Source organism: Protopterus annectens, chromosome 3.part1, assembly GCF_019279795.1.
Source record: "Protopterus annectens isolate FY-2018-M chromosome 3.part1, PAN1.0, whole genome shotgun sequence".
Taxonomy (NCBI): domain Eukaryota; kingdom Metazoa; phylum Chordata; order Ceratodontiformes; family Protopteridae; genus Protopterus; species Protopterus annectens.
In genome coordinates, this window is record NC_056732.1 from 640,850,224 (window position 1) to 640,863,089 (window position 12,866).

A 12,866-nucleotide genomic window follows, 5' to 3' on the forward strand; every position below is an offset into this window, starting at 1 on the left:
TGTGTGTGTGTGTGTGTGTGTGTGTGTGTGTGTGTGTGTGTGTGTGTGTGTGTGTGTGTTGTGCACATGCTTGTGTGTTATGGTGAAGTTGAAAATCATATTTGAAGATTTCCAGTACCTGCAATTTAAAGATGACAAATATTAATGCAAAACCTACTGTGGATGTTGTTGGCCATTTTTACATAAAAATTAAGTTTGCATTATTCCTAGAAAAGTAATGTAAAATGAAAGGGAAGACTGAGTGTAGTAGAGTATGTATAATATGAAAGCCCTGTTGTGTTTCTTCTTGTGTTGAATATATACTTGAGGTGCATTGCAAAACCATTATTTAAGATATTTTAGGAATCCTACGTTACAAAGTACTAATTAAATGCAAACTACCAGATCTGTAATTAACTCTGTCAGTCATCTGTTTTTTTTTTCTTGCAATTAATATGCTGCAGTACTTTCTATATATTGTTTGAAAACTTTGTACTATTTTAGCCATAGAATAGCACTATGTTCATACTGATTGCTGCTGCAGTAGCCTTAGCTATATAGGTTATATCCTGCCAAGGATATAACAACTGTCCAGCTTCCAAAGCTGCAGGGCACCTTCACACCCAAACTGTCAAGCAACTTGAGCTGAGATGTCTAAAAACAACTTTAGGAGTGAAGTCCTTCAGAGCATTCTTGCCACTGAAGATTAAGCTCCTCACAACTTTCAAGGATGGATAACTTTTGCTTTCCTTTACTGGGCAGATTAGGTTTCCTTTCAGGGAAAGAAAAACTTCCATTTTTTATTACTGATATTTTATTACTTTCCTCTTCAGAAACGTTATTTTAAATGTTGGAGTGTTGTGTTTTAAAGGACTATCTCAAGACTGTAATGCTCTTTTAAATGAAACACTTGTTTTTTTTTTCTCTCAGTGTAAAAGTAGTGTAAACTAACTGGTAACATATTTTATGTGGAGAAATAATTGTTTATTTTTCTATCGTGGGGCTGCTATAGTGTTTTAAAGTGCTTTTTACTTAATTTTTTTGTCAAAAAAGTAACTTTTCTGGACTGGTAGTTTTACTGGCATTTGTTGCTTGTCTTCCCTAGGAAAGAGGCACCATTTTCGGCTTGACCATGGAACAGATTGTCAGTCCTTCTTCCAGTCAGAAGAAGAAAAAGTTAAGCAAACAGTCTTTGTCAACACAGCAGGCTAGCAATTTGCTTCAGGAGTAGGTGGGTGGCTCTGCTGTGGCTATTTGTTCTACCTCAGGTCACTCTTCTTTTACCATTATGGACTGAGGGTTAGCACATCTTCTGCAGCTGTTGGAGTCCCCCTCAGTGGGCAATGGAGTGCCACTCTTGTTGGTTCTAGGAGAAAGAACATGGAAGGTTTCCCTGCTGTATCAGAATGTGCCCATCTCTGGGGAAGCAACAGCTACCATCTATAACATTGTTGGCCCCATATTTCCCATCAAAAAGAAACAGAACACCAAACATGTTATGTACTGAAACTTATTTGGACAGGAGTAGTTTACTAGAACTGGCTCTGGGTTTAATTCAAGTTATTGATCCTTTTAGTAAAGTCATTTCTCGTGAATGAAAGAGGGGATGCCTCTTTTCCTGAAGAGATTCAAGATTCTGAATCTGAATAGGAAGATAGAGGGCATATTCAGGGCTTTGTCCTCTGATTTCTGATTCAGACTCAGAGGATAGCTCTCTTTCTGATTCTCCTTCTAGGGGTTTCTCTTTCTTTGAGACTATTGCTAGAATGTCCCCTGTGTTTTCAGCGGGAGAACACTGAGGTTTCTCAGTCCATCAGAAAATACTATGAGTTGTTGCAGAAGGATTTTCCAGAACCTACTCCCATTCCTATTCTCCTGTCTGCTTTAGAGGGTGTGTGTCTTACTGCCTGCAATTTTCCTGATAGTTAGCCAGCTGTCCCTAAAAAGGCAGATAGGCTGTATAAAGTTCTTCAGTCTTTTAAAATGTTATACATCATTCCCAAAGCTGACCAAGCAGCTATAGCCTTAATTGACTCTTCTGCTGCTAAGCACTTAGTTAATTCCAATCCTACTCTTTCTAATAAGGATGGGAAAATTACTGACAGGTATGGGAAAAAGTGTATAGTTCTGTAACTTTGATTTCTAGAATTTTAAATTGTCAGGCTCATGTTATAATTTGTTCTGACATATTGTGAACATATGAGGAATATTTTATCTACAGTTTCTTCTTGTGAAGAAAATTTTGCTTTAAATAACTGAGTTTCTTCTGCTGCACATGTCACTACTCATTGCTTGTAGCATGGTTCTGTTGATACTTCTTCAAGGACTGTGGTCACTGGAACTGTTTTACAGAGGTTTGCATTGTTAGAAAGTCCTAGATAATGTTACAATGAGATTTTAAATTCTCCCTTGGATAGAGATTTAGTGTTTGGCCACTCTGCTGAAGAGGTGATCAAAACGTGTTATAAAAGATACATGCTAATAAGGGAATTTCTAAGATATTTTATCTCTCCTTTTCTAAATTGCCCAAATGATTTTCTTTCTCATCTACTTTTGGCAAAAAACAGAATACACATTCTTAACAGAATTAAGAAAAGAGATGTTTAAGAAGCGGCAAGGATGTTCCACAAATAAGTCTAAGCCTCCCAAAACCTAGGACAGTCCAACAAGTCTGAATGACTAATCAAGGGACCTTGTGATCACCTCCTACCCAGGCCCCTTTTCTCTCCCAGAAAGTTTTAATCTCCATTTTTCTTTGTGGTAACCAATTATTTCCAACAAATGGGTTCTAAAAATCATTCATCAAGGTTACAGATGGCAGTAGTGATAGAACCAGTTTAACCTTCCCAGGTGGGGAAGGAGTTCTATACAAGGATGTTCTTATTGCCAAAGAAAGAAAATGCTTGGAGACCAATTCTGGATGTTTCTTTTATAAACCTGTTTGTGATAGTGAGTACATTTACAATGACGTCACTTCACAACCTGTTACATCTTCCTTTTTCAAGTTTCCTGCTAACACTAAACTTAAAAGATGCTTAAAATCACATCCCTACTTATCCACAAATCAGGCGGTTTTTAAGGTTTTGTTGGTCTGGATCACATTAACAATTCTATGCCTTATCCTTTGGACTATCCACTACATAAAGAGCATTTACAAAATCTCTAGCATCAATTATAGAGCAGTGTGGGATACAGGACATCCACAGTTTTCCATATGCAGATAACTTGTTTATCTCTGCAGAGTCTTTCTTCAAAATGCTAGGAATCCAAAAAACATCGAAATGTTTTTCTTGACTCCCCTCACACAGGATTGTGTATCTGGGATATCAGCTAGACACCTTAGTTCAAAGAGATTTTATCCAGAGGAAAAAATAGATCCTTATTTAGATATATTTCTAAGGTTTTCCACTCAGACTTCAGTTATTGTGAGGGAATACCTCAGAATTATAGGTCTCATGGCACCCAGAATTCTTGTGATACCCCTTGGCAAGATTCCACATGAGAAAGTTGCCCTGTCCCCCCTTTAAATAACCACACCACACACATAAAGACATTTGATGACCTTTTATTAAACTGTATTATACAACGAACTATGTACACAAAACCAACATTAATTATCTTCTTCAGCAACGATGATCTCCAGGCAGCGTCACCACTCACCCTGGATGAACTTTACCTCAGGGCAGCGTACCTACTCACACTGATACCTCCTCCAATGGGGCAAAGTATTTACTCATGCCACATAAAGAGGCAGCTTACCTACTCACCTCACCACCATACCAAACCATTAACCAATAACCACCTTCTTTAGAGGGGGAACAGAAGAGGACAATTCTGTTCCTATTCTCTGCCTCATATTGCCCACATCTTCCATCCATATACAAAAGAGAAAAGTGGGAGGGCCACCAGCTCATGCCAAATGTGCCTACTTCCTCTAATCCCAAACCCTTAGTACTGTCAGAAGTCCCACCTACTTCTACCTCACTTGCTTTTACAACTCCCTCTCTCCTTAACCCTTTCACCATCACAAACCCACTATCCTATCCAACTACAATCCTTATCTTACTTTCTACCTCTATACCCTCCCCACACACCTTTACCCCCTTACTCGAGGGACCGGGACAACTTAGTTTGTCCCATCCACCCTTTAAATAACCACACCACACACATAAAGACATTTGACGACCTTTATTAAACTGTATTATACAATGAACTATATACACATAAAACCAGCATTAATTACCTTCCTCAGCAACGATGATCTCCGGGCACCGTCACCACTCACCCTGGATGAACTTTACCTCAGGGCAGCGTACCTACTCACCCTTATTCCTGCTCCACCGGGGCAGTGTACCCACTCACCCACATAAAGAGGCAGCATACCTACTTACCTCACCACCATACCAAACCATTAACCAATAACCACCTTCTTTAGAGGGGGAACAGAAGAGGACAATCCTGTCCCTCTTCTTCGCCACCTGATCCCAGGCTGCTCCCCCTCCTAAACCCTAGCTACAATCATATCCTCTAAAAAGAGTTTCAGATGCAAATTAAAAAGATCCAGTCCCACGTCATTCAGGCGTACTACATCCGTTTGATACCAAGACTCCTCTCCATCTCCAAAATCTCTATGGTCAATAGTATGCATCCCCAAAATCCTTAATTGCCTAGCCAGCCCTTGATTAACACACCTTCTGACCCTTTCAATTGCCTTATAACTATATGCAGCCCTACAACACAAAGACAGAACCAACTCTGACCACACAATTTCCATACCCGGGTACAATGCCTGTAATCTCATCAAATCCCGCAGGATAATGTCCACCAATTGTTTTTTAGAAACAATACCCAAGTCATTACCCCCTAAATGAATGACTAATATACAAGGACAACCCACCTTCAGTTTAGCCCTCTCAAATTCATGCAACAACCCGTTCCACCTAAAAACCCTAATGCCATGCCAAGTCACTGACCACCCTAAATGTGCTAAACCCAAATTTACCCCATCATCCCTAACTAAAGCATGCTTCTCTGCCCAGTGGATGAACGAATGCCCCAAGATGATAATGTGCTTCCCTAAAAGAAAAGAAGAAAAATTAATAATCAGACCACAACGTATCTAATATAAGACAAAAATGCATTTGAAGACCACCTCCCCACTCTTTTAATCAATTCAATGGAACTACCCTCTCTAGCTAAATCGGAAGCCCTACCTGTCCTGAACGAGTGAGCTGCAAACCTCTCTGTCGGAAATCCCATACAACATAAAACCTTCCTCACCAAAAGTATGAATCTACTACTCGACACCACCTTCCCATCCACTGAACAAAAAATTTACTGATCCACACTCCCCTTCCGCCTCCTCATAAATTCTTTTGCCCACATTACTGGACAAATGCAAGGATTCTTGTCTGTTTTAAGCACCACCACACATCCCCTATCCAACTGAAGTGTCTTGCTCCTCCTTAATGCAATAGTAATTTCACCCTCCCCTATAATGAAATCCTTCCAACATAACGAGCCTAACAACTATAACCATGTACATAACGTACCCCACATAAAATAATCCATAGACCCCTTTTGCAACAAACCTAACCCTTTCAACAATACTTTCAATATAACCCTCGTAATTGTCCAGTGAATATCCTTACATTCCACCACCATTCTCCCCCAACCCCTTAACATACACCCTAATGTCCAAGACTTAGTGAAATCCTGCATCCTCGCTACCTTGCGAAAATGCTAATTGCAGCCAAATCTACATTAACCATCTGCAAAGCCTTGCCTACCCTCCAAGCATGAGCTACATATCACAGTAGTATTTCCTCCGAGCATACCCCTTCCTCCTCTGGAAGCTGCAAAAGGAAGCTGCAAAATAAACTGATTAAAATCAGAAAGAGCCCTACCATACACCTTCCTTGTAGAAGGGGCCCAGGAATGCCGTACCAACCACCTGGCTACATCGACCCAAGATTCCACACATCCTCTGGCAGGATTTCTGGCACCTCCTCCACCCATGGAACCAACCCTCAAAACCTGCAAAACTGAAAAACAAGCTATCAGCAATCTCAATCCTTACACTAGGCACATGCACTCCTGTAAAAGAAAAATTTATTAAAAGCCTCTGCAAAACCAATTTACGTAATACCAACAATAACCAGCCTGACTTAGCTGTCTTTTTTTGCAATACCCTCACTACAGCCATATTGTCAGAGTGAAAAACTACACATTTGCCCCTCAATTGCTCCTTCCATACCACCAAAGCTACCCATATAGGCATCAACTCTAGAAAGGCCACATCCCACTTACATACCTCCTCCCAATCCCGAGGCCATTCAGCCGTAAACCACCGATCTCTGAAATAGGCCTCCATGCCAGCACCCCAAGCTGCATCCGTAAACAACTGAAGTTCCTCCTGCCTCACCCAGTCTGACTTCCAAAAAGATATCCCATTAAATTGTTGCAAACTCCCATTCCACAACTCCAAGTCCTCCTGCACCAGTTGGGTTACCCTAACACAATGGTGTTTGCTCTTACCCCCTTTCAGCAAATACGCCAGTGACCTGCAAGAAGCTCACCCTGGGTGCACCGCTTGATAGGCAAAATTCAAAAGCCCCAGCATCTCCATAGCTGAACGAATCCGAATATTATCCTTACCCAACACCGAACATATCACCGACCTAAGCATCTCTATTTTATTCTCTGGTAAACAAAACAGTCCCCACTCTGCATCAACTGTTAATCCAAGAAATTCTAATGCCCTTGCTGGACCCTCTATCTTATGCTGAGACAATGGTACCCCTAATTCCTCACACATAATCGTAAACTCCCGCAAACCCTCCTGTACTCCTACCCTTCCTTCTCCCACCAACAAAAAGTCATCTAAATAATGCACTGCCTTTTGAGTCCACACTTTCTGCTGCCAAATCCAATGCAATACTGTACTGAACTTCTTAAAAGTCGCACATGCCACTGAACAACCCATAGGCATAGCTTTACTTATCTCCTACCCGCATCCCCAGTAGTGGCCAGTCCTCACTCCTAATAGGCAACAATCAAAAAGCCGACTCTATGGCGACCTTAACCAACCATGGCTGCCTAAATTCCCTAATCACTTTCACTGTATCATCTAAGGAAGCGTAATGCACCCTAACCTGCTCTTCTGCAATAAAATCATTTACTGAATTCCCTTCCAGATAAGACAAATGATGTATCACTCTGAATTCCCTTCTCGCTTCTTCGGCACCAAGTCCAAAGGCAACACCCTGTAAGTACTAAAAGGCGGACTGTCAAAAGGACCCAATAACCGCCCTGCCCTACACTCTTTCTCCAGTAAAGCCTCCAAGATGTCTTCTTTACCTTGAATAGATTGTAAATTCTTGCAACCCCCCCACCCCTTCCCACAGTGGACTTAATAGAAAACTCCCCTTGAAATCCCTGTATTATCTCCTCTTTGATGGCCGAACCAGGAAACTGATGAAGCATACCCCAGAGATCCTCCACCTTAATAGGGAACGGTGCCCCTCCCTCTATTGTCGCTAAAGAACCTGAGTCTTTATCCCTGGGACCCACGAAAATTACCCCTCCCCTGGGTGTCTGAAAGCCTTGCCCACTAAATCCACCCTCACAACCCATAACATTAGAGTTCCAGAACAAATCCTGCCGACCACAGCCAGTGGCCGAATAACCCCCTCCACAACGTGAACAAACATGGGCAAATTTGCACCCCACCCATGAACAGGAGCCACTATTAAATGACCAGCACACACCCACTGTTTTTGGCCTACGCAATTTTCTGTTAAAGCCCCCGTAACTATCCATCATCATAGCCAAACATAGATCTGGATGATGCACCTTCCAACAAATGACTGGTGCATGGCCTTCCATTTGCAGAAACGCTGATCATACCAGAGCCAAACATTACCTGGCCTTAACCGTTGTACCTCATGAATGGTAAGGAAATAGCCTAGCAGTAGCAAGGCCAAAGACCCGTCCTTCTCAAGCTGCACTGCCATAAAATAAATAAAGCCAACTACCCAATTATCCCATGTCCTAGGGCGAAGCTTACCTACCCTCTGCCTTCCCAATGCTGCTAAAGCTGCTAACAAGTTCTTACTATTAGAGGACTCTGCTTCCACTAGCAGTTGGACCCCTTCTGCATCGATCAGCTCAAACAAATCCACATAGTCCCCTTTCCAAATTTTTTCCTTACCCAAACCCGGAATGTGCAGAGTCAGGAAAACTGCTTCTATCCCCTGCCCCAGAGATTGGGTAGCCAACCAGTCCCCAGGCCACAGCCCAAAATCAGAGCCTTCCTCCGAGCCCAAGACCGAACTGTCCCGGAACCCACCACCCCCCTGTCACATCTCTAACCGGGTACCTGGCACCCTGTGCTAGTTGCCTCTCCACCTCCTCTATCCCTTGCACACCACCCCCGAGATCCTCAACTGACAAGTCATCGTCATCCCTTCCCCCACAATCCTCAACCCCTAGCTCCCCCGACAATGCTGCCATAATAAAACCATTACCTGCACCTTTGTCTTGCAATGTGTTGGGAACCGGTGACTCCACTGCTACCACCTGCTGCGATGCCTGTTGCTTTTTTCCTCCATCTGGGGTTCTCACTGCTGTGTGTCACCTCTTCCAACCTGGGGTCTGTTCAGGTTCCTGTACAACCTATGATGTTGCCACCTCCTGGAACAGCTCCTCCGCTTGGGCCACAATTGCTTGCTACCTCTGCCTTAGCTCTGGTAATTTGGCCATCTGCAAAAGAGAAACAAAATATTAAAACTATTCTATAAGCCTGACTGCCCTACTCCCCCCAACCCCTAGTATTGCCTTGCCCCCGCACCTTAACTTACTCCTGCCTGCCCCCACTTCACCTTTCAACCCCCCTGTCAGCCACACCTCCTACCATTTGCACCCCTTCTTAACCCTAGAATATCCCCTATTAATAACCCTCCCCATGTGTATCTATGAAAAAAAATGTAATTAATTAATCCTGTCCCTCTAACTATATCCCTGTCTACCAGCCAACCAATCCCATCACCATTCACACAATCAAGGCTAAAAACACTTACCTTTCCTCCCAGCATGATCCCCCATAGTGATAACAGCTAAGTAACACAGTGCATATGCTCAAACTGGTGCTCGGACCCAATGGCCAAAAGAACAGCAGAAGCAACCCACTAAACCACCAGGGTGTGCGGTGAAGATATTCCACCACCACCGAATACCAGGATAGAGGGACACCAGAATAACTGTGACACCATCCTGAAGCCGGAAGGACTGGAAAAGACAGACTGACACCCACAAACCCAACAGGGAGCACGAACAGAAAACTGCCACTACCACCAATGATGATGAAACAACGATAGACCCCCAAACACCTGCCACAACCACAGGGATAATGTATAAGGACACAGCAGCCCACGAACCCACCAGGGAGAAGATATTCCACCACCACCACCAAATACCAGGACGGAGGGACACCCAAATGTCCGCGATGCCATCTTGAAGCTGAAAAATCAGAAATGACAGACAGACACCCATGAACCCCCCAGGGAGCACAAACAGAAATCTGCCACTACCACCAATGCAGATGAAGCCGGATGCAATGATGGACCCTCGAGGAGATGATCCGCCACTATCCCCTAACACTACCACCTACCACGACCACTGGGAGAACTATTTTCCCCAGAAACAGACACGGCCAGCCCACAAACCCACCAGGGAGCATGAGGGGTGATACACCACTACTCTCCAACCTAAATGGGACCAAATTAATCCGATGGACCCCCCCTTTGCCTACCTTGACCACTGAGAGAACACCTTCCTTTTTTTATTTTATTACCCCGACCGCATAGCACCGAAGGCCTACTACCTGATGGAGCTAACGACAGGCCCAGCCTCCCTCCATGGATGTCACTCGACCGCATGGCCCCACCAAAAAAGGCCCGACGAATACCTCAGAGACCCATGGATGACAGGGAGCAAAGAAAACCTCAACACACAGGTAAGCCTAGCACTACTCCCATTACCACTTCATTATAGCTATATATATATATATATATATATATATATATATATATATATATATATATATATATATATATATATTTTTTTTTTTTTTTTTGACCAACCACATACACACACACACACACACACACACACACACACACACACACACACACACACACAGTATTCTATCACCCTTTCATACAAGTAAGCTCAAACTATATTCCCAGCCTCCAGCCCCCCCTTAAATAAACCTCTAGAAAACACCAAATGAGGGACTGACCCAGACAACCTAACCCCTTTTCTCCCCACCATCCAAGGCCTACCTTCATCCAAGATACCTACAGGTCGTCTGGATGTAAGCTAGTTGTTACTGCACCAACTCACGCCAAATGTGCCTACTTCCTTTAATCCCTTACACTTAGTACTGTCAGAAGTCCCACCTACTCCTACCTCACTTCCTTTTACATCTCCCTCTCTCCTTAACCATTTTACCACCACAAACCCACTATCCTATCCAACTACAATCCTTACCTTACTTTCTACCTCTATACCCTCCCCACACCCCTTTAACCCCTTACTCGAGGGACTGGGACAACTTAGTTTGTCCCAAACTACATTTACACAGTATCTGAAATCTCTTTGGTCTCAGCATCAGTACCCATATCTTTCATATACAGTACTGGGGTTTGTTAGAAGACAACTTTTTGGTGAAGACAAAAAATATTCTTCAATCCAGGTCTCCCCTTCACTCTCTCTTCTCCAAAACAGTGAGTCACCACAGACACTTTGCACTTTGCTTAGGGATCAGTTTCAGGAGGGGATAAATGTGCAGGCAGTATGGAACACCAAGAACAGATGCAAGCACATAAATATCAATGAGATGCTCACCCTGATCAAGGCACTCAAGTCTCTGAACCATCTTTGGTCCCAGGAACTCTACAAGTGGTTACAGACAATATCACAGTGATGTGGTACATCAACAAGTAAAGAGGAACCAGGCTGCACCCCCATTGCAGACTAGTCGTGTTAGCTTAAAATATACCTTCACAGTACAATCTCACTCTTCAGGCATCTTACATTCCATCAGAGAAAATCTATGTTGCAGACAAGCTGAGCAAGTCCAAGGCAGACCCTTATGAATAGAAACTAAAGCAGAGGATCTTCCAATATTTAATCCACTGTGGGGAGTTCCTCATGTAGGCCTCTTTGCCACCTGTCTGAACAATCAACTGGCAAAATTCTTTTCCAGGACTCCATTCAAGGAGGCAAGGAAGACAGATGCCTTTTATTTTCTATTATATGGACAGGAATGTCACTGTATGCTTTTCTGCCCTTTCCACTAATATCTAGGGTACTTCTGAAGATTTGGAAGGAATACCCCTTGATCATTGTGGTGACTCCTTTCTGGGCCAAGCAACTGCAGTTCTCCCTTTTTTTGGAAATGGCCAGGGGCAATTACCAAAAGCTTCCTCACAGAATGGATCTACTAGAAGAACAGGAGTGTTTGGTACACCACATCAGTCATCTTGAGTTGATTGCTTCGATGACAGGGTCTTAATTCCTTTTTGTCACCTGTTTACTGAGGATGTGCACCAGGTAGTAATGAAGGCAAGAAAGCCTTCTACTAGAAAATCATATATAAGCAAATGGAAAAGTTTTTCTAGTTGGTGCCAACAACATAACCAGCACCTATTCAGGGCTAGCTGTTCCCTGTTTTTTATGATATTTGTGTGAAGCAGTATTCTATGGCCTTTCTTATTCATCTGTCAACATTCATTTATCAGCCATTTCAGCATGTTTGCCCATGGATTCTTCTCTTTCAAGGCAGTCTCATGTCAAAATGTTCTTGAAAGATGTTGTGCATAAGAGGACTCCAAGTATACTGGTGGCCTGTCCTTGGAATCTTAATTTTGTGTTAGATAAGCTAACACGTGTTCAATTTTAACCAGCTAATCTGGCCAACTTGAGGTTTTCAACTGAGAAAACAGTTTTACTGATTGCTATGACCTTTGCAAGAAGGGTATATGAGTTGCAAGCTCTTATGGTGAGACAACCCTAGTTCATTTTCCACACTGACAGGGCTTCTTTGAGAACGAATCCTTCCTTTATGCCTAAAGTGGTATTTGAGGTTACTTTAAGCCAAACCATCCTTCCCCCTGTTTTCTTTCCTGAACCTAAAAATGATGGAGAAAGGATACTTTGTACCTTGGATGTCCACAGACAACTCAGGTGCTATCTTGACATAACAAAATCGTTCAGATCTTTGGATTGGTTGTTCATGTCTTGTGATGGTAAGAAAAATGGACAACCTGTGTCAAAACAGACTATTTCTAAATAGTTGTCTAAGGTTATTATTTTTTGGTATACTCACCATGACAAATCTGTTCCTGGAGGGTCAAGGCCAACTCTACTAGGCCTTGGCTTTTTCTATGATGTTTTGGAAACGACTGAATACAAGAAGTATTCTAGAAGCTGCTACTTGGTCCTCTGCACATACTGTTACAAAGCACAATAATCTTGATTCCTTCTCTAAGTCTAGATCAAGCTTTGCTAGGACAATGTGGTCCTGGACACTTCTCCTTCCTCCTCGCAAAAAAGTTTGCTATTGTAATGTACCCATATAGTTAAGGCTACTGCAGCAGTGATCAATATGAAGAGCATAGTACAGTTGAACCTACAATAAGAATAGATGTTCAAATGATCACTGCTGGAGTAGCCACTCCCGTCCCTTATTTTTATAAAAGTATGTAGATATTTATTTTATGTTATTCCTAGCATTGTCCTTTCAAGACTTGCCCTCCCTCTCTCTGCTGCAGGAAATCCCTGAAGGGCTTTATGCAGAAGCATGTCTTTTATTCAGTGTAGCT